General features: G+C 38.7%; 1 protein-coding gene across 1 annotated transcript in view; it reads right to left on the bottom strand.

Annotated features, from left to right (window-relative positions):
• Window positions 1-21,532, bottom strand: part of ADGRL2 (adhesion G protein-coupled receptor L2) — a 391,171-nt gene that overhangs the window by 312,816 nt on the left and 56,823 nt on the right. The window contains exon 2 of the mRNA XM_068691088.1: window positions 3,634-3,693. The gene's annotated coding sequence lies outside the window, so the exon portion shown is untranslated. The remainder of the gene's footprint in view (window positions 1-3,633; window positions 3,694-21,532) is intronic.

Here is a 21,532-nt window from a genome sequence, read left to right as displayed (position 1 = left end):
TTCCTGCCCTCCTAAGTGTGGCTCAGAGGGGTCCTGCACAGTGATTTGTGCAGTGCTCTGCCTCAGGGGAGCAAGAAAGAGGTGGGCGAATACATTCCTTACCTGTGAAATTCACATTATTTCTTTCACAGCACCTCAGGGAAAAAGAGCACATTGAGAACAGACTGTATCATCTTGCTTAATTCCCTATTATCAGTTATGCACTGAGAATATTTCAGCAAGGGGTTCCATCAAAAAATTTAACCACTGCGGCCTGGGCTAAACCTCTGGCTGGTAGCAGGGAAGTGTATTGACACAGAACAGGATAACATGAAGGTGTTGCCCTGTGTTTGCTCTCTGATTGCTCAAGCTGAGAGGAGACAACTGCTCTTAATAAATCAAATGTAGGAAGTGCAGAAGAAGCCCATGACTTTTTTTTTCTCCCGTGAGAAAATATTCAGTATTATACAGTGGCTTGACTGCTCTCCTTGGACAGAAGAAAAAAAGTTTAGTAGATAAGATGCGGAACTGTTGTCTCTTTTGTGGAAATGTTTGCAACAATTGACAGGTATAGCCTAGAATGGCACATTCCAAGAGATAAAATATTAAGACTTATGGTATTTATGTTTACTCCTTAGAGTAGACCTGAGTTAGGAAGGGAGATCTTTAGGTATGGTAACAATTCTATACAAACTAGAGGTGACTGCATATCAAATGTGTTTTTATTATTGTAGTGGTTTTACTCAGGTGGGCAGCTGAGCTCCACCACAACCACTCTCACTCCCCCTCTCCTCAAAGAGGAAGGGGGAGAAAACACAACACAGAGAACTAGAGGTTTGAGATGAGAAAGGTTTAATTAAAGGGAAAGGGAATGGGGAGAAAAAGAAACCACAGAAACAGTAAGTCCGCATGGAAGCACAGAGAGAAGGGAAAAAATTATTCTCTACTTCCCATCAACCAGCGATGTTCAGCCATGTCCTGGGAAGCAGAGCCTCAAAATATGTAGTGGTTGTTCAGGAGGAACAGCCCCCTCCCCCACGAGAGCCCCCCTTTCTATTGCTGAGTGTGACATCAGGTGTTATGGAATGTCCCTTTGGTTGGTTTAGGTCGGCTGCCCTAACGATGTCCCCTCCCCATCACTTGCCCACCCCCAGCCTGCTGGCTCTTGGGGGCTTGGAAGGAGTCCTGATGCTGTGCCAGCACTGTGCAGCAATAGACAACACTGAAGTGATATCAGTGCTGTTCCAGCTACGAGTGCAGAGCACAGCACTGTGTGGGCTGCTGCAGGGAAAAGGTGACTCCAGCTCAGACAGACCCAACGCAATTATGTCGTGCAATTATCTCCACACAAGACAAACATTTCAATACAGAATCAGGCTACAGCATCTGATGCCATTGCTGTTCATGCGGTACACAAAACCACCGTCCTTTCCCTCAAGTGACTCTACTAGTACAATATTCACGTTAAGGTGAAAGCAAGAAGACCATTGATACATTATTTTTCTTTGTTGTGTCTCTCAGAAATCAGAATATGAGCCAAAATCAGGAGAATGGAATTCATTGTACTATGCCACACTGCTGATCAACTAAAACAGTAAGTTATCATATGCTTTATCTTAGTGACAATGCAATGGGATTATATTATATTATCTTGTTTTACTAGCATGACATAATCGTATACAGCCTCTCCATGGAGCGTGCAAAGTACTGAGTCTGGGAATTTGTTTAAAAAAATCTACTGTTTGGAAGGTCTTTTTCTTCTACTCCGATCAATATAATGAAATCTGAAGAATCACTGAGACACAACATATTTCATATTCTCATTCTTTTTCTAAATAGAGAACATAGTTCACTTACAGAAGTGAACTACTACAAATGCAGTTGGAGCCCACATTATCTGCCCTGTGGATATCAGTCATCTGCTTAAAATCGTTGTCATAATTCTTCCTATTAAAAGAATTAGGTAGAATCTCTGCAATGGCCATAAGAATTTATAAACCAATTCTCCACTTGTGCACCTAGCTCATGCAATACAAAGTAAATCTCTCCTTAAACACATAATAGACACATCTTCCTGAAGACAGATACTTGTTTCAAACAATGTTTTGTTCCAGAGTTAAAAAAAAAAAAAAAAAAAAAAAAAGATGAGCATTTATCACTTAACCTACAACAAAACCTGGGAAAGGACTAACCTCAGTGATTATTCACTTTTCTACTTTAAATTGACACTTATCTCTGTCACAGAGAGTGCCTTATATTGCTTGCAGCAAGACTTGAAATAGTCCCACTAGAGGTATGCCATCAAATATGTTGCTATTATTCTCCTAAAAATTTGTGCCAGAGACACAGAAGTACAAATCACAATGCCTCAACATCCTATGCAGTGGCTATGCAGAATACCAAATTTCAACCCTGAAAATTTTATAAATTAATTTTCAGCTATTACATTTACATACTTAGCACAAACTTAATATATATGTCCTTTGAAACTCCAAATAAACCTAAATATATGTTTTCTTCTGTTAATATAGGAGAACCCCAAAATCTGTAAAATGAAATTACAGCATGATGTCATAAAGGAAAGTGAGTACTACTGTAGCTTAAATAAAGGTATTAAACTTCTTCAAAAAGTCTGCAAGATCTACATTTACAGCTAAAATCACTCACTGCCCAGTTGCCCCTGGCTCAATGACTCAGACATTGTTCATCATCACTAGAAAAGAAGAGTTGGGAACAGACATCATAGAATGCATAAAATGAGCACAATATACATTTAGGCATATGGATGAATTTCACATTTGCGTTCCTCTGCATTTCCTACTAAACTGGTCTTTGAAACAAGATAATTAAATTAGACCACTGGTAGAAATCCAGGAGAGATTATTTCAATCAGACTGAAAAATCCCAATAGCTGCATTGATATACGGTTGTGCCCATCCAACCAGAGAGGTGAATATGGAATAAACAGATGCAAGTGGGAAGATAACCACTTGACAAAACCTGGACTCAACAGCACAGTAGCCAGCAAAGTACAATCATCCAAGTAGGATGAGAAACGCAGAAAATTGTTCATTAGGAACCCCTGCAAGGCTTTTCAGCCTCACACGGCACTCTGTTCAGCCCCTTGACACCAAACACCAAATGCTACTGGCCTCTCAAACACAACATATTTTTTAATTGCTACCCTTGCTGCATAAGCAGCACCAGGAGTCACCCCTCTCACTTGCCTCATGCTTTCCACCACCTGGTGCTGGCAAAGATCCCTTTGGCTGGCAAGGCAGAGGGACTTCATTTTTACTTGTGACTCTTTTGTAAAGTGCACAATGTGAGTTCTTGTCTCCATACATATAATTAAGTGCTTAAGTGGCAGCATGTCATGCTGGAACGCTGGGATCTCAGCCTGGGTCCTGAGCTAGCTTACATGCTCAGAGGGTTGACAGGAGGCATTGCATTGAACACTAGTGGTGAAAATTGCCAGAAACAGAGGTAATTCAAGTTGATCTAGTAGATGAACACACATATGAAATTTAAAGGTGCCTACTTTCATCCCATCTTGATGGGAAATGCTTTAAGGAAAGGACAAAGGAAAAAGTGACAAGAAGTCAAAATTGATTCCTCCTCAGTAGGACCTCTAGTCCCTTATGGGTCTCTTACCCAGGCTTAGGTCTCCTTGTTCCTAGCTTCAGATGAGTAATGTCCCTGGAGTGCTGTCACCTGCAAGAAGAACAAAACCAAAGCCAAGTGAGTGCAAAGTATTAGTAGATTAAAAATACAAGCATTACAGGTACTAAAAACCAAACAAACAAACTAACAAACCCCACAAAACACAAAACATGATAAATTCAGTCACATTGCTGTCCAGAAATCAATCAGCTTCATCTGACAAAAGGAAGGATGTGGGGGATTTTAATTCCTTGGTTAGCAAAGTGAATCCAGGAGATACCACCACTTCCTTTCATGCTTTATTTCTTGAAGCGGCATGTGCTCCTTTAAAAGGAGCAGGCTCTCAGCTTCTAGTGGGACTCTATTGTTTTATATCTGTGGTTGAAACAAACCTCCTGAAATGTGTTTCAGTTTCTCTTAAATTTCAAAGTAGTGGCCAACAGTCAGCTGCATATGGGTTCAAACTGATCGTAGGCAGTACAGATTTAATTCTTTCATCTGTTGCTGTGAAACAAAAGCAACGAAACCTCTCTCATCATCATCATCTGTGAAATTCTGGTCGAGCTTTACTTTCAGTTATTCTCATCCAAATCTACAGATGTTTTCTCAAAATCAATACAGAGAACATTAGATTCTCAGCTAATGCAGGTAAGCAAATTGTCCCTGGAGTTACTGAAGTTCCTTCAGGATTTGGCTTTGGGGCTAAACCTGTTGTCCCACAGGCTTAACTGACAGCACAGTACCCCAATCCCCACACAACCATTACATCCACCTCTCTCTCTCCCACTTCCTCTTCTACTCATGCCTGGTATTTGATAACAGCCCCAGACTTGCTCTTTGCCAAATGAAGCAGACGAGTGTTTCATTACTCATTTTTATTATTTGAAAATGTGTTTATCTTATCTGTGGTTCTGTCTTAAGTAATAATAACAATTAATAAATAATAAGGTGCTTTGCATGTCTCTGGGAGCCAAGAAATTCTTTCCATTCTTTCCTACATTTCTGATCTGATCAAAAATATGTTATTAGAAGAAATTATTAAGATAAGGACATGGGGAGGGGAGCACAAAAGTGGTGTTATTAATAACTGGGTACTTAAGGAATTCTCCAGCCTAAATTGGCTACAAGAATTTGATGTTAAACCAAGACAGATGATCTTTAATATTATCAAAGGAGAGAAAGAGAATAACAGCATTGCAGCAAAAAGACAAACATAAAAATCAAACTTTATTTTGGAATTGATATCCAGAGTAGTAAATCAGAAACTAATTCAAGCTTACGGCTAAGACAGGAGCTCTGATTTTGTATCAGTTTTGATCACTGTGTGGTCTGAAGTAAGAAACTTCTTAAATATGTGTATATAATGGATAAAACTGAGATATTCATGCTGTCTTCTTTATAAGTTTTGACATCCCTGATGCTAAGTATTATTATTGCATGCCTGTGTCTGGGGCATGTTTTTTGAAAGCAAAAGTCGCTAGTTTTAAGCAAAGAAGTGGCATATGTTCAGTTTAAAATTCAAACGTATTTATAACTGAACACTAATGGCAATATCATTTATTAACTTAACCATTCCGCATTAGGCCCTACAATGCAATACATTTTTTAATACATTTATTGGTATCATATAGAGAAGGATGAGTTAATATGTAGCTGAGATTCATCCGGAGTTGCAGTGTATCATAAGGTGGTGAATGCTGCCCTCTGGCTCAGGTTGGCAATGGTCACTTGTTTAGAAATGGTCTTTTTTTCAAAGGGCAGGGGAGGACAGGAAAAGTTGGGGTTCAACAGCTTTCTTTAACACTCTTTTCCATAACAGTTAATTAAACTCTATGTGCTTAAAACAATACTGTATTAGAAAGCAACTTCCTCAAGGATTCAAGGTTGCAGCTATTTTAAAATTATGTTCTTCAAGTATCTACAACAGAACAAGAGCTATTTTCTTTTGTGTGTCTTTATCTTGAACAGGCTGTATAAAAGAGTCATGTCAGCATTAAACTTAAAGGCCTGTAGAGGACAGTTTCTTTTTTCATGGATTTTTTTTTTTTATTTAATGATTCAAGAAAATATAACTTATTTTAGCGTGTGATTTAGGCAAGATTTAATAACAAAGGAAAGGCACAGTAATTTTATCCATTCGTACAGTAGAGGATAATTTAGTCCATTTTCCCTGAAAGATAGCATGATTGTGATGTATGTACCTACAGCTTAAATATAACACCTTTACGATTTGCTAAAGATTATGCTTACATCATTCTGCTGTAGAAACACAGTGGACCCTTTAAAAATCTATGAACAGATATTTAAGAAATGGAACAAAATGATTTCTTGTGCTCTTTCTTCTAGAAACTGGGGACCATTTTTTCCCCTTAAAAGCTGCACCCTATCCCATACTGCCTGCACCCTTTGCATTAGTTGGAAATGACAAGAGATCTCCCTAATTTTGAAAAGCTACGAAATTGAATGACCACTTCTAATACAGAAACCAAATGTTAGGCATTGCTTCGTTGCTATCCTCCCCCTTGCAGGTTGGCCCCATAAGAATCCCACAGCCTACTTGCCTTGCTGATGGCTTGCCTTACATGTTGATTCCCAGTAAAGAACTTGGTGTCCTTTTGACTGCAAGAATTGTCCCACCTCCTCCCATCTAAAATTATACATTTCTGGGGAAGGTGAGGGATGGAGGAAGTACACAATAGATGAGATGGTTACAGGCCACACGTTCAATGCAGATACACAAGTTGGTTATTTACAACCCTTCTTCCCCAACCCTCCTTCAGTCTTTTATAACCTCACCTTATATTTAAACCAATATGGTACTACCATTCTAATACAATAGCATTTCATACCAATCTTGCACTTGTGTAAATTACTATGTAGGGTTTAGGATAATAGGGAATTCAGCCCCATGAGTAAGTCCTATAGCTCATCTTTTTAGAATAGAAGTTGGAAGAAATACTGGATGCCTGTTTCTCAAGATGATAAAATGCAGAGTTCTGAACACATTGCGGTATTTCTCCAGGGAATATCATTTTGGGTAGGAGAGCAGTAGTCTTTTTTCCATGGCTGAAGAGAAAATTTCATTTGTCTTAAGGGAGAAAGTTCAGAGCAGCTTTGAGTAAAACCATCTCATAATCAAATTACAAAGAAAAATTGATAGGGCTTTTTGTTCACTGGTCATATACACTGACATAGTAACTTAAAAACAAACAGACTTAGTATGTTGAAATAAAAAAGACCCAAAGTAAATGTTCAAAGCAATGATTTTTGGAAGCTATGAATGTATGAATGCAATATTTGGATTCAAAAGACCCAGTGGAATCAGGTAAGGAGAGCAAAACGCCCTGAGAAAGCTCATAATGTGCTCTCAGCTTCACTTAAGAGTGAAATTTACACTCCCAGAATGAGGCCTCAGAATGCTTTCCAGTAAAAATCAAGGCAACTTGTAAATCTTCTAGCTTAAATTTTTCTTTCCAATAAAGGAAAATGGCAAAATAAAGGCAAAACGCTTATTCCATGTCACTTTAAATAAGGGGATATGAAGAAGCTTTTAGCATGCAAGATACATTCTTTCCCTACTTTTTTTCCCAGCAAAGGATATATGGAATCAAGCGAAACTCACAGCAAGTGAATCCATGAGTCTTCCAGCAACAGAAGCAGCTATTTGGGATGATTAGTTTCCATGTCTTTAGCAACTAACATGGCTTCTGAGAAGGAAAGCACTGATTTTGAGAAGCCATGCAATTAGAACTGATGGGAAGACAGAAAAAATCCTATTTGCAGCAATAGGTTTTAAAACATCTTGTCCTGCTTTGAGCTCATAAGAAGCCTTTCAAAGATTTGAAAAAACAAAATAGTGTGAAAGTAGCTGTACTCAGTATAGCCTATTGGGTATGCTTTATTCTGACAGAGTTTTCATGCTGTCTTTGGCAGAATTTAAAACTAAACCTAGGCCGGTAAAGTCCCTGTACTGGGTTAGAAGTGTTTGAGGTGTGATGAGACTGCATGTTTTGGCCCACTCTGCATGTGACATGGGAGCCCCCAGATCAAGTTTTTCCTCAGTGAGGCAGACAAAACTCAACTGGGTTGTCTTGACATGGTGGGACCACTGGGATTCTTGGAAAGGTCAGTGTGTGCACATGGCATAACTGTGCCAGAGTGCTTAAAGGTGTTCTAGGGAAATACAAGGATACTACACAGAGAGGTGTCTCCCCTGTCTTCATTTTAGGGATAGCAGATCTTTCTCAATCCCCTTAAAGTATGCAGTATTTTCCTCCATTTCTCTCCCCTTCATAAACATTTTCCTCCTGAGAAGCACAGAGGTCCTCTCCTCCCCACCTTCTTGTTTCTCCTCTTCAACACCATTGATTCACTTATAGGAAGAAAGACATAAAGGGGAAAAAGGGGAGAGAGAAAGACTAGGGACTTGGACAGATAGCTTAGGACAACACAAAGTTAATAGAATCAAATCCCAGTCTGGAGCCAAATAGTGAAGGTGCTGCTGGGCCTATTGTACTTATGTCTGAAGTCAGCTCTACACAATTTTCTTTGGGGATGATACAGACAAAATTCAGTCTTTGGGGAACATTCACTTTTGTTTAAAGATATCCCTGTACTTCCACACTTATGGGCAGAGTTGTTAAGCACTGCAATGGAAAAGAAAGATACAAAAGACCCTCTACAAACTATATATTTTTCACCCTGTTTCTAGTCCTACTTATTTCCCTGGACTTCTTCCTTTGTGGAGGTCCTAGCTGAGAGGTGGAAGCAATGGGATTATTATATTGATATACCAATTTCCAGAAGCAGCCATATAAAGATAGTGAAGGAAATCTTTTTACATCTTCCCCAGCTTTATACTCCAGGTGGAGATTTTCTGATCTCCTAAGTCCACCTAATGCAATTTATAAACAGTATATTACTAGCAAATCCTTACTTATAGTAGATTTACTTTCTAAAGACAAAGAAATAACTAACTCTCAAGGAAGAGTGATGAAAAGTGCTGCTGTCATGAAGATTTGGTACCCATTTGCACTTCATATTACATATTTTCACCATCAACTTGACAATTTCACAGCCATGAATGCACAGAATTCACATAGCTGTAATTTTCCAAAGGAACAGAGTGGCAAAGACCTTATCTTCTTCCAACCAATTAACCAGAAAAAAACATTCCAATATACTTTTCTATTTACTTGAATAATAAGTTACAGTATACAGTCTAAACCTCTAGCATCCCTGATGAAAGTTGGAGGACTTGTCCCAGTTGAAATAGAAGGTACAAAGTGAAAAAGATATGACAAATAAAAAAAGCCCTCTTGATTCTCGATGATTTTAGAAACTGCAGTTATCTCTCAGTCACCTGTGAATCTTTTCATGAAGGCACTAGCAGTTCCTTTTGCTCTGTGACTATACCTACAGGACTTAGTTTCTTGTGGTTGCCTATTCTGCTCTGATGTAGATTAAATGTGATCAGTTGTAAGCTATCCAGCAAGCGTAAGATATTTTACTGAGAGAATGCAGAACTTCAAACGTTTTTCAGTAAGGATTCTCGTGAGCTCTATATTTGAAATTGTTTCAACCCAACTTTAATTAATAACTATTCTAATGTTTGTTCTGTAACCTAATTTTTCTGAGCAATTTGAAGTTCTAACATATTTCCAAAATAAAGAAATCAAAACTGTAAACTAGCCTATAAAAATAAAGAATACTGTCTCCACTGAGCATCAGTAAAAGGTTCAATTACTATGAACTTTTATATGCAAGTCTGCTTCCAGACTCATGAAATCCCAAAACCTGAGCTCTGAAACACTGGATTATCTTGAATGTAATATGAACTTTACCTGTCAGAGAGATATGTCACACATTTTATAGCTAAAGACAAATCTTTAATTTTCGAACCAATGAGAAGAGAAGACACATGATGAATTACTCATTACAGTGTCAAGGCAAACTTAAGTCATTTGCTTAGACTTTCAACAGTGGTAGGAAGACATGTTGAAAGTGCTGGAAGTTGGAAGCTAATGATAGATATTACAGTCTTTTTAGGAGTTTTTATTTTTAAAACATGTATACACAGAGTAAAAGGGTTAAGGATATATTTTGAAATGGGAGTAATAAGTGAATAGATGACATTTACTCCATCTAAATTAGAAGATATTAAAATGAGTTTATCTGAAGTGAAGAAAAAATACGCTAATCATGTAAATCTGAAGTTATTTATTGATAATACCTGGGCAAAAGATGGTGGTAAAAGACAGCCTGTTAACAAAGCCTTAACAACTGGGCTTGAAAGAAAACACCAAGGTCTGCAGGACAAAGAAGAAAAAAATGGAGAGAGATTCCCCTGTTTGCTATGACATTGTATTTGCAGTGGCCCAGGAACACTTGGCTGAAAAACAAGAACAAGTTCCTTTCAACAAGATGCTAAAGGTTGACTGACAGCTAACTGGGCTGAAAGAGAATAAAAAATAAAGAGGAGAATCACATATAATAACGCACATTAAGTATAGTTTTCACACTCAATATCCATTATAACCATTCTCTTTGGATCAGTGTCTAATTAATACTTCAGGATGAGGTCCTGTATACTGGTTATATTTTTCATATCATTTTCATTTGAATTCTTAATGTTTTCTCTGTCTGGGTTCTCTTCTTTAATCCAAATTTACTTTGCTTTTATATAATGCCCCTGGCATAATTTGAGACTTTCAGGGCACAGAGTCACACCCACTGATGCGCAGCAAATGTGGTAAACTGCTAAAAGGACGGTGGCTCCTTTCTGAGAGAAAGGGGGGGATTAGGCTAATTTTATGTCTAATTATGCTGCTAAGATCATATAGTATCTGAACCTGACATAAGGTAAACAGGGATGGGACTTCTGGTGTCAGCCAGCAGTTACACTGAATTGGGTATGATGTGAAACTGCACCATGAGAAGTGAAAAGTCACTTCTGGGCATCACAGAGAGCAGTGAAATGCCCTCCCAGCTTAAGAGAGAGGAACGAGGCTACAGGCCTGTCAGAAGAAAAGAATTTAAAGTGAGGTTGTGTCTGAGGGGAGTGCAAATTCAGTCAGTGTAGATGCAGAGTTTGATCCACAGTTCTCTGAAGTCAAATGTTTTAGTTTACGTCAATGGCCTTTGATTAGGTCCAGAGAGAGCTGTAAGATCCAAGGGCTGCCAGGCTTGGTTACAGTCATCAATACTATAAATCCCTGAGAGCATTTCCTTACTAAACTCTAGGCCTTTTTGTTGCAGGATGCTAACTAAGGGCATGCTCCTGAGCAAACTTAGTCCCATTGACTCCAAAGGCCATCAATTTTTTTGGCCATCTTAGAGTGCACACACAGATCCCCTGGTTTGCTGTAGCTGCTTACTGCAAGCACTAAAGCAGGCAAGAGAGTAAGAGAGCTCCTGACAAGATGAACTATTCCCTGGGGCTTTCTCTGGGAGCAGGGTGGGTTTGGAAGGCCCTAACCTGCGGGATGCTGGGCCTAGGTTCTAACCCAGAGGCTCAGCCAGCTGTAGCAAGGGGCCTTGGCCTGGAGTGCTGGATGGAGCCCAAGGCCTCTCCAGGGCAAGCCATCAGGTAGTCAGAAAGGTCATTTTGCAGCAAGGAGACCAGCAAATGGCCCACTAACTTCATAGCCTAAAATGGTTTGTTTCATTTTTGTAGCATCTTGTGAAAAATTTTGGATTTCTTTAATTACTAAGCCTTTCTGAATGGGGACATTCTCAGATGGAAACACTGTCCTATAAAACAGATGCTATAACTCTCCCTGCTGTAAGGTCTGATCATTATGCTGTGTTATTTGTAGATTAACTTGGAAGCTCCCCCTCAAAGCCCAACTGATTATTTTTTTTTAAAGTAAATTTCAGAAAGAATATTTGCAGGATGAACAGAAAATAAATCAACACTACCAGAAAACCAGCAACTTGATTGTTTTCCTCTGCTTCTGAAAAACAAAACCAAAACCAAAACAAAACAAAAACACACCATAAAAGCTCAATTGTCCTCTCAGGACTCCTTGCAAGTCTTAACAAAAGTCTCTAAAAAGAAACTAAATGAAAGACCAGGGAGTTAGCAGCAGGGCAGATCTATCATAGAAAATTGGACAAAACACTCTTTCCTTCTGACTGTATCTGGGCTTAATTCTGATCTCTTTACTCACGCTGAGTAATAATTCACACCATAAGTAGCCCCATTGGAGTAGCTAAAATCACTTGGAGTAAGCCATGAGCCTGTTTGACAAATATTGGTCTGATACACTGAGGCTAAAAATTGTAAGAAGTAATTCAAATATTTTTATAATTATATGCCCTGAAAACAAACAAACAAACAACAACAACAACAACAAAACTTTGTTGTTGAGGCAGTTTGTTGGCTTCTAAACAAAGACAGGAAGTTTGTGATTTTTTGTTGTTTGTTTTCCTTCTTAATATAGAATTCAGCTAGAAAATTAATGTTTTGTCTACCTTTGTCTACCCTATAAAATGCAGTGAATATATAAAGATATATGAAATACTGGCACCTTTTTGACAGAGATATTAAAATGGTAAAACCTGAGGCCAAGCCTACAGTACAAACTTCTGTCTGAAAAGTATATTAGTCAGCAATGTAATAGGACATGATCTCAGCCATTAACCCAGGCTGAGAACTTTATTCAGCCTATCCAGTGATTAGCCTGATGCAAAAGTCTTCTTTACTTTGTCTTCATGTTGCGTCACCAACCACTACGTATGTGACAGTAGTACTTGAAATGGAGACTTATTGTGTTGCTGCAAAAGTGTATGCTATAGATTTTTTTTAATGTATACATATATATGTACACCTTTGTATGCTGATCTTTCTACGTGTCTCTCAGTGAGTTGTAGGAGAGTTTATCCATCTTTTCAGATCGCATGAAAGGCAGCAACTGGAAAGTATCAAAAGACTATCAACAATCAAGTACGATTTCCTGTATTTCAATCTAGCAAGGCTGGACACCAGCACAAGTAGAAGCACTCCAAGAGCTAATCAGTATCCTAAGGAAGGCTGTTCTGCGCTTGCTTAAAATATCCAATTCCAGCAAGCGGGTTCAGAGCAGACAGATGAAGCCTGAGGAAGTCCCCACGGTGCCAACAGCAAAGCTGTTCAATGAATGGTATTGCACAACCAACCCCCGCAGTCCTGCCAAACTCCTCCTCCGGCAGGAAGCCTGGCAACAAGGCACTCAACCAGTTAAACAAAAACTACAAGGTTTGCACCAGGTAAGCGATTTGCCAACAACCGGTAGCCCGGAGGCTGGATACTGTTACCTAGTTATTAATGAATGCTGCTGATTAACCTTTTGAAAGTACTTTGTCCACCACACCTACTGGTGGGAACCTGCAGCAGTAATGCTCAAGGGGAGGTTGCTGATATAGGAGTGAAATTAGGGGCGAATAGGCACCCCAAGATGCAACAATGAGTTTAAGAGTTGGATATGAATAGGGGTACTTCTTCCAGTTAACTTTGGGAGTCAGGGAGGATAAGCTTCGTCAAGTATATAGTTTTAAAAAAGTAGAGGTTGCAGTGAAGTTTGTGCTCCATCTCTGACTGATGTGCTTCATTGAAAATAAATTAAATTTTATTCAGAAGGCTTCCTGTTATGCCTCTACAGTAAATTTAGCAGGGTCAGTGTCCCTTCAACCTACCACCCTGTATGCTCATTCATATTTGAAGCCCCAAACTTAAAGTAATGCACTGCTGAAACCTACACCACCATCCTGAGCACTGAAAAATGGTGTACCAGACTTCTTAGAATCACAAGACTGTACTTTAAAAGTCCAACAACAACAAAAGCTTTCGTAATTTTTTGTTTCTTTCTTCCTTGGGTCATATAACCTAAGAATTTTTGAGCTATCTTTTCCTTAGAAAATATCAAATAAGCAAGAAGTCAAGGACTCAGTGAAATAGTAATGAAATAACATGAATCCATTAGCAAGAACACCAACAAAATATCAAATGCTCAAATACTACAGATACTGAGAGTTGATGACTATAGCAAAAGTGCAGGGGTATATGCAAATATGAAGCAATTGCCTGAATTTAATCATGGATAGAAGCTAATCATGGATAGAAGTGATTGAGAAGAAAATCTGAAAAAGAGGAGAGTACAGAAAGGACAAAGATAGAAGAGAAAAATTACACAAAAAGCATATTACAAAGAAAAGTAAAAATTCAATAAAAATAGCTGTGTCTATTACCAAAACCAACAAAGACTGTTTATGCATACCTTTACTGAAGGATCTGCAAAATATTAAGTTGTACTGTTTTCTCAATTTAAGAAAATTGTTACTTTTAAAGCTAAAAGCAAAGTAAAATAAATAAATAAATAAATAAAATCTTGCCTAAATCGTCTTTTAGCTTGAGATTTCACACAACAGTTGAGCCAGTTTGACAGCTTGCCACTGCTGATTGGGGAAGCAGCCTCACTCCCCTGCTTTGTTCCCGGCCATGTGGTCTTATTTCTCCTCTTGTGCTGAAACTGGCACTTGTCTGACACCCCAGTGAAAATATTCCACTCTGAACTACAGGTTTATTTGTTCTTTAAAACAAACAAGCACCCCCCCCCCCTCCCCCGCCCCCCTCGCCAAACAGTGAGGACAAATGGGTGAGGCTCCTTTATAGTTCCATGAAATCTCACCCTTAAAATCTCTCTGGAACTGCAGGAAAGACAGATATTAGTGTTTTGTGCTTGTTCTGCTCAGTCTCCTATTATTCATTTATTTTTATTATATGCACACATTAAATAAAATGCCATTCTCCTCAAATTAGTAAAAGTTATGCAAAGGTAGGTTATAACCCTGTATGCAAACTGTTAACAGGCAGAACGCGAAAACTAATGCTGCGCCTCCCTCTGACTTCCACACCACGGATAGACACTGCACTGAGCACAGATCAAGGTAGGCTATTGTTATATATGGAGTGGTAATTCGTGTCGAGAAAATGGTTGATATTAATAAAGAAGGGGGAGATTTGAGAGTGTGGCCATGGGATTTGGAAAGCCCCGTGGTTGAGATAACATTAGACTCTTAACGATGAGGCCATCAGGAATATGAAAGAGTTTAGAGGGAACAAAGAAGGGTGATTCAGGAGACTCCATGCAGTCTCGGTTTCTTGTTCTCCAGGGCATGGAAGTTTCTGGGTGTTTGCTGTTGCTGTTTTATGGAAAGTTGTTTGACCAATGAAAAGTTGTTTTGAAAAGAACTGCTGTGGAGAGAAGGGTATAAGAGGGGAGCCTGCCCTCAAGATAAAAAAAGACAACACGATGAAGTTATGTCATCAATAAAGAAGCAGAAAGAAGGAATTAAAAGGAACAGGCTGGCAGAATGGAGACCAGGACGGGAACAGGCACCTTGATTGCCTCATGAAGAGGTTCGGCCAAACTCAGCAAACTGCTCAGAGAATCTCTTACAGAAAGTCACTGGAAATAGGCGCACCGGAGCTGGGGAGAAGCTCAAGCTGAGAGAAGCGGACCCGCGCACACAACTGCCCCTCGCCGCTAAGCAGCCGGGCGTTATGGGGAATCATACGTCCTTAGAAACGAAGACTGCCCTGGTAAACTTACAGCTTATTCTCCTTATTAACAATCAGACAGTTTATGATCCTGAAACATGGGACCAAATTGAGGTCAAGGTGTGGGACTCCGCAACTAAAAACAACGAGGTTGCAGTGGGATTGCTCGGCACCTGGCGAGCAGTCTCTGAGGCCTTAAAGAGCCATTTGGGACCACAGTCAGAAACGTGGGGTTTGCCAGACAGTGAGGGAGCTGTGGGCTCGTTTACTGATCCTTCTGCTACACCATTGCCCCCGCCCCCACCACTGCTGCCATCGAAGGCCTTTGCTGTTACGCCCCCTGGTGACCTGAACGTGCCTTTTGACCCAGGCCCTATTGGCCTTGAAAAGGAGATGGATATGCTTTTCTTTGATCCGGGAAGAACGGGATACATAAGGCCTGAAGACCGAGTTGCTTGACAATTTAAAGCAAGACATATTGTTCAAAAGGAATGGAAAATGGAGACTTGTTTGTAATCAAGAAAAGGAATGGAAAATGGAGACTGTTAAGTCATGGAACTTAAAGGATTGTTTGTTACCTTTCCTGATTGTATAGGCATACTCGGGTTTAGTATGTAGAAGCAATGTTCTGTATATTTAGAATGTTTGATGTTCGTGTGTGCGTATTGGTGGAGCGTAGACTCCCCGCACACCCAGCACTGTTTACTTGCCTTTTATACCTTCTATAAGTATCAATATTACTAAATTCAGATTGAGTTGAGACTTCATTTATAACACTATCATGCATCATCTGGACTGAAGACCAGGAACAGAAAAATTAAAAGCGGATTGCCATTTTCTGTCGTAATTTACACTTCTGCAACCTGGTTGACATTTACTGCTTCATCAGCTTCTCCTCACAGTAGCATTTGGGTTGGTGTATACAGATCAATTAGGCTTTCCCTGTTTTCATAACATTACTATCATTATTTAAATAAAGGATCTGTTTTTGTTCCATTTCTGGGAGGGGCAGATTTCTTTTTGAATGTTCTTTTAATGGGGTGGAAAAATCCGTGCTTGTGCACAGACCACAAAAGGATGCTTGTTACTTTGCATAAAAGTACTGCTGAAAAGAGAACTTAATTTCCAATATTCAAACTGGATTCTTACAAGAGAAGTCTCAGTAATGAGAATATCTATGGTACAAACAGGACATGGCAGGATTCAGACTATTACAGATTATTCAAATGTTAGCATGTGTTTTTATTTACAGAAACAGAACAAAAGGACTGTAATTGAAACAGATCATTTAAATGAAAACAGTATACTACTTATGCACATAGTATATTTATGTAGATACACATGTGTGCGCTTATGCACACACACAGACACAGCTTCCATGTTTTCTGGCTCCTAGTGTTACACTCAGGAACCCAGAGGGCCCCAAAAGCCTGGTGTGTACACTGCGATGTTCTGAGTATTCAGGCTCCCCAGTCCAAGTTCTCAGTTGCCATGCAAGAGGGGCCTCTGTTAAAATGGAGCAAGATCGTCAGCTGCCTCCCACGGAATTTGTCTATGTTTCATCAAATCGAGTGTATTCCTGAGAAATATCTAAGGATATTTGATGAAGATATCATTTCCATTATTGTATCTTTTTAAGAGACAGATGAAATTATTTAGATTGCTTGTTAAAAGAAACAAACACAGGAAATGAAGCTGGGTGAAAATAATTTCCTAATTTTGAGGGTGCACTAAGGGTGGAGCAATCCTTACTGAAGATAACTGAAAATGTAAACACACTGATTTCAATCAAGAGCACTCTTCATAAGAATGTTTCACTCACTAGTTGCTGTGATGGCTCCCTGTTCCTTTCAGAGGTGCGTTACCCATTCTGGAATACATGCACAAGTTCAAGTGTTGCATAATTACACAAAACAGGGCCTGTACAAGAATATCCTGTTTTGCTTCCTGTATACTCACTGGGGTGGTTCAGCTGAATCCTTGACAACATTTAGCTCCACGAAGAAAACATCAAGACTCCTTGCTGATAGCAGTTTTTCACCTAGAGCTTCTCAGCAGTTGGGCTGTTTAGCCCCAAAGTGTAAGCAGACAATCACTCTATTGTTTACTTTCTAGTCAGAAGGAGCATTACTGCTTTTCTTCACTGTCCACAGCCTCTGTAATCCTAGCAGTCATGTTCACTCAGCAGTAAGTCTAAATATGTGCTTCTCAGAGAAGTTTCAAATCCGTGACATAGATTAGCATCACTGTGGTTAGACACTATCTGTGATAGATTCCACAGTAATTAACATTTTAAACTGTGGTCAACACAGAAATTATTTGATGAGGATTCATTCTATTCCCCAAATCGTGAGAAATTAACAAATTTAAGGAGCATTATTATTATAATAAAGTGAATAGGCTGTGGAGGACAATGCATCTTTCAAAAACCTTGTCAGCACTGCTTCATCTCATTACATATCACTATATCTTTAAAAAAAAAAAAAAAAGAAGAAGAATAAAAAAGAAAAAGGAGTGACTCAATTGTGTGATAGTGAATCCTGAAACTTCACAAACATTCAAGGAACACACATGCCACTACAAATTAACCATTAGCACTGCATGGTATTCATCCTTTCTGTCACACGCTGTGGGAAGCACGCCTTATTAGCATGGAAGCACGGAGCAATAGTATCTCAGTGTACTTAACATTCGCTTACCTTGGAAAAAAGAGCACACAATTGCAGCCTTAAACAAAAATCCAACCCCCCAAATGCTGCAGTTCTACTCCTTTCCACACTTAATCCTAGGATTTAAAAATTACAAAATTGAATCCTAAAGCCTTTTCTTCCTTGTCTTCCAGTTCACTGTTCTTTACAATGAAATGCGGCTTTTGCATTTTTAATCAGCCTTAATCATAAACAAGGCAGGCATCACAATTGCTGCTATTTCAGGGTTCCCCCTCACACACTTCTTTGGTTTTGAATTTCAATAGTACCCACAACTGGGGGTCTTCCTGGATCCCAGATGTCGAATTATATGGTCTGTCCTATTCTCATAGTGGCAATCCAGTCCCTTGTTCATTTTTCACAGGAATCTGAACAGCTATTCTGAAATTACCAATTTCCTAGTAAATTTTATTAAACTGAACTTATATTTTGCTATCTTAAGAACAATTTCTCCATAACAGTTTCACAGAAGTATCTGCTCTCTTCTCTTCTATCTCTTAGCAATATGAAGAGCCCTGTACAAACCCTTAAAAAGTATATACATTTAGCATCAGTGTTCCTGTCTGAGGTCCTGTGCAGTCTATAAAACCTTGAGAAAGGGGCCCACTTCCCATACCTATCCTACTTTCATGCTGTTTTATTTAAGAATCAAGAGTATGTTTTACAACCACTTTGCCATGTTAAAAAAGGAGAAACATAAAAGTGACTTTCAGGGGGAGGGAAGACTTATGTTTTGTTTCACTAGCTTCTTTCAGAGTAAACTTGTAAAACAAGAATATATAAATGCCAAACAATTTTGTAAAAGCTAATGTAGCAGTAAACGAGAGCCTCCCACTGACCTAAAAGCTGAAGTGGTATTTTAAACCTGTTCTGCTTTAATGTACATTTTATACATATATGAAATTTTATTTTTTCCATAAGTGTAACCCAACACTATGGAATCATACATCTCAGAATCTACTCCTACTCACTTCTTAGCTCAAACAGTAACAGGTTTGCTGGCAGAAAAGTTAATATTGTGCAACGTATTTGAACTACCAGAGCAGTTCAGATATGTAACGCAATGCATTACTAAGGCACATCACGGCCTTTGGCACCCCTGCTCATACCATTATTAACTATTCATTTTCCCATCTTATTAATGTTTGAATGGATGTAAAAATAACAAACAACACTGCCCTAAAGGATATTAGTCATTCTAGATCCTTCTTTCTTGCTGCGATTGATAAAAGAGGAAGCAGACCTGCAAGTAACCTTTGGCTTGTACACCCTCACGACAGTTTTGGTTTTGGAAAGATTACATGGACAACTGTTATCTGGTTTTGGGAGGGATCATTTCTTCAGAGATGTTGAGGATCCCTTTGAGTTACACAGCAGCAGTTATAACTTCCTCTGCTCATACAAAAGACAAATAATTCTGTTGAGACTCAACCGTACCAGCAAATCACTGAGTTTATTCATGAATCTCAAACTATCTGTATACTCAGGCATATCTTTGTATTCATTACACTGGGACTCGATTTGCTTTTAAGTGTAGGGGTTTTATACTCGTGATTTAACAAAGATGAATTCCTATCATTTTATCCAAGCTAGGAGCTGAAGTTATCTAAATTTTCCTATAAAGTTACTTGAACTTATACAAACGTCTCGGCCCCTAACTTTAGGTCTAAGTGACGTGTCTTTAAGCAATTCTATTTCCCAAGCAGTATGGTTTATTAGCATTATGGAAAGGATGAACTAAGCTTCCATTGTTCATGCTGTACCAGTTTACAGCAACATCTGCTGGATAACCTAGAGCTGTAATAACAGAAACCCTGACATACTGAAGTGACAGAACAATATGAGACATAGCTATGGGAAGGCAAGGGTTAGATAAGAGGATAAGAGAAGGCTTTCACATCAAAGACTTTGCTTCGCAATGACACCTACCCTTTGCTACTGCCTTTGCCATTGATTTCATGACTTGTCCAGGTTGCCAGTTCATATAGAAGGCTCCCCAGCTTACGAGAGGTTGTATCAGAAACAAAAATCAGATGTCATTTTTGTATGCCTTGGGTGAGATGGTAGATCCATACGCTAGAAAAAACAATAGAAAAACTAGAATGATTTATTCCACAGTCATTTAATGTTTTAGCTGGTATAAAGCTTAAATTCTTCTTATAGTGTTAGTACTTCAAATTTGACAGCCAAAAATTCTCTCCTCTTTAAGGGAAAGAATGTTTTAAAACCCCACATTCACATTAGTTAGTCATTAACAAGAATATATGCTTTGATAGTCTTGTAGATGTACAACAGTCAAAGCAGTTTTATTATTTTTTATTATGGCAGGAGTATCTTTAGGGCAAAGTTTCTGGGAAAAACACTATTAAATACTTAGCCTGGACAAAACCTTCTTGCAGAGGAATTTTCAATTGCTTTTCAGCTGCACTGTGGTTTATTGTTTGCTTTAAATCAGCTCTCAGTCTAAGCTACATACCATGGTGTCTGTTAAAAAATCATTATGGTACAATTAAAAACAATGTGAAAGGTGGAATTTCCCCCTCCCCTATCTCTGTACAACTGCTGTATGCTTCCTCTGTGCCTTTCATGATTATCTGCACCAGCTCTGGTCAGGAGATACAGCTGTCATGAAACACTCAACAGATGGCAGTGGCTGGATGATGCTTCATCCATTTTTGGATGCTCTACTGACATTTGAGCTCATGCCTTCTATAAATGCTGTCATGCCCCTGACTCCTTTTAGCCAACACAAGCCTACAACGTGCAGTGACAATATTAATCTTTCCAAAGGAATAGAGATAAATTGAACTGCCCTTATGAAAAGCAATATAAAATACTTAAATTTAGTGTCCTTTAAAACTTTTAACCATTATAGATAGATATGGCTAGAAAATAGATAGACTGATAAATTGGTAGATGGATCTCCTTTCTTACTGCTGTTTCATCCTTAAGCTATTTTATTCTTATAAGGCTCTTCAGAGATTGATTTAGCTTACAAAGAGCAGCAATTTCTTTCCAGTTTTAGGAAACTGCTAGGAACTGGAGTGCTTTGAAAAGAAATTGATTAGCACAACTTCTCTAAAAAGAAAGAAAAACAGCTAAAAGATATCCAGTATCTTCGATCTTTTCAGGTAGTAAATGCTGCTTAGTGTTCTATCTTAAGTTTTTAAAGCTTACTCATTGCATTTTTGATAAAGTCAAATTGGAAGCAACGGTAGCTTGTGGGATGGAAGAAAAGATTGCTTTAAAAACAAAAACACAACAGATTTGTAATATTATCATCTAATATAATTTTTTGGTATGGAGAAACTGTGACAATACCTAAATGTATCCCAGATAGGTGACTATATTTTGTGGTACCCAAGGTTCAATCCCATTCACTGTGGCTACTGATACAAAAAATGAGAGGTAAGAGACAAAGACAGAATAGGTGGTTAAATTCATGTGCTTAATCACAGGGATTACAAAAGACTTCCTGGGAATGGCTTGTATTTTGTCCTGACCAAGGAGGGCTGGTTACATTTTTCCCATACTGTTTCTAGCACATCCCATTCTAAACACGGGATGTTCAGCATAGTTGATATGTTTGATTACACAAACTTGATGATGCCCTTCATTATGAAACCTATTTTTTAGTATTATT

This window comes from Anas acuta, chromosome 8 (genome assembly GCF_963932015.1).
Source record: "Anas acuta chromosome 8, bAnaAcu1.1, whole genome shotgun sequence".
In the NCBI taxonomy this organism is placed as follows: Eukaryota; Metazoa; Chordata; class Aves; order Anseriformes; family Anatidae; genus Anas; species Anas acuta.
The sequence above is the reverse complement of the archived record's forward strand: the minus strand, read 5'-3'. Positions and strand labels throughout refer to the sequence as shown.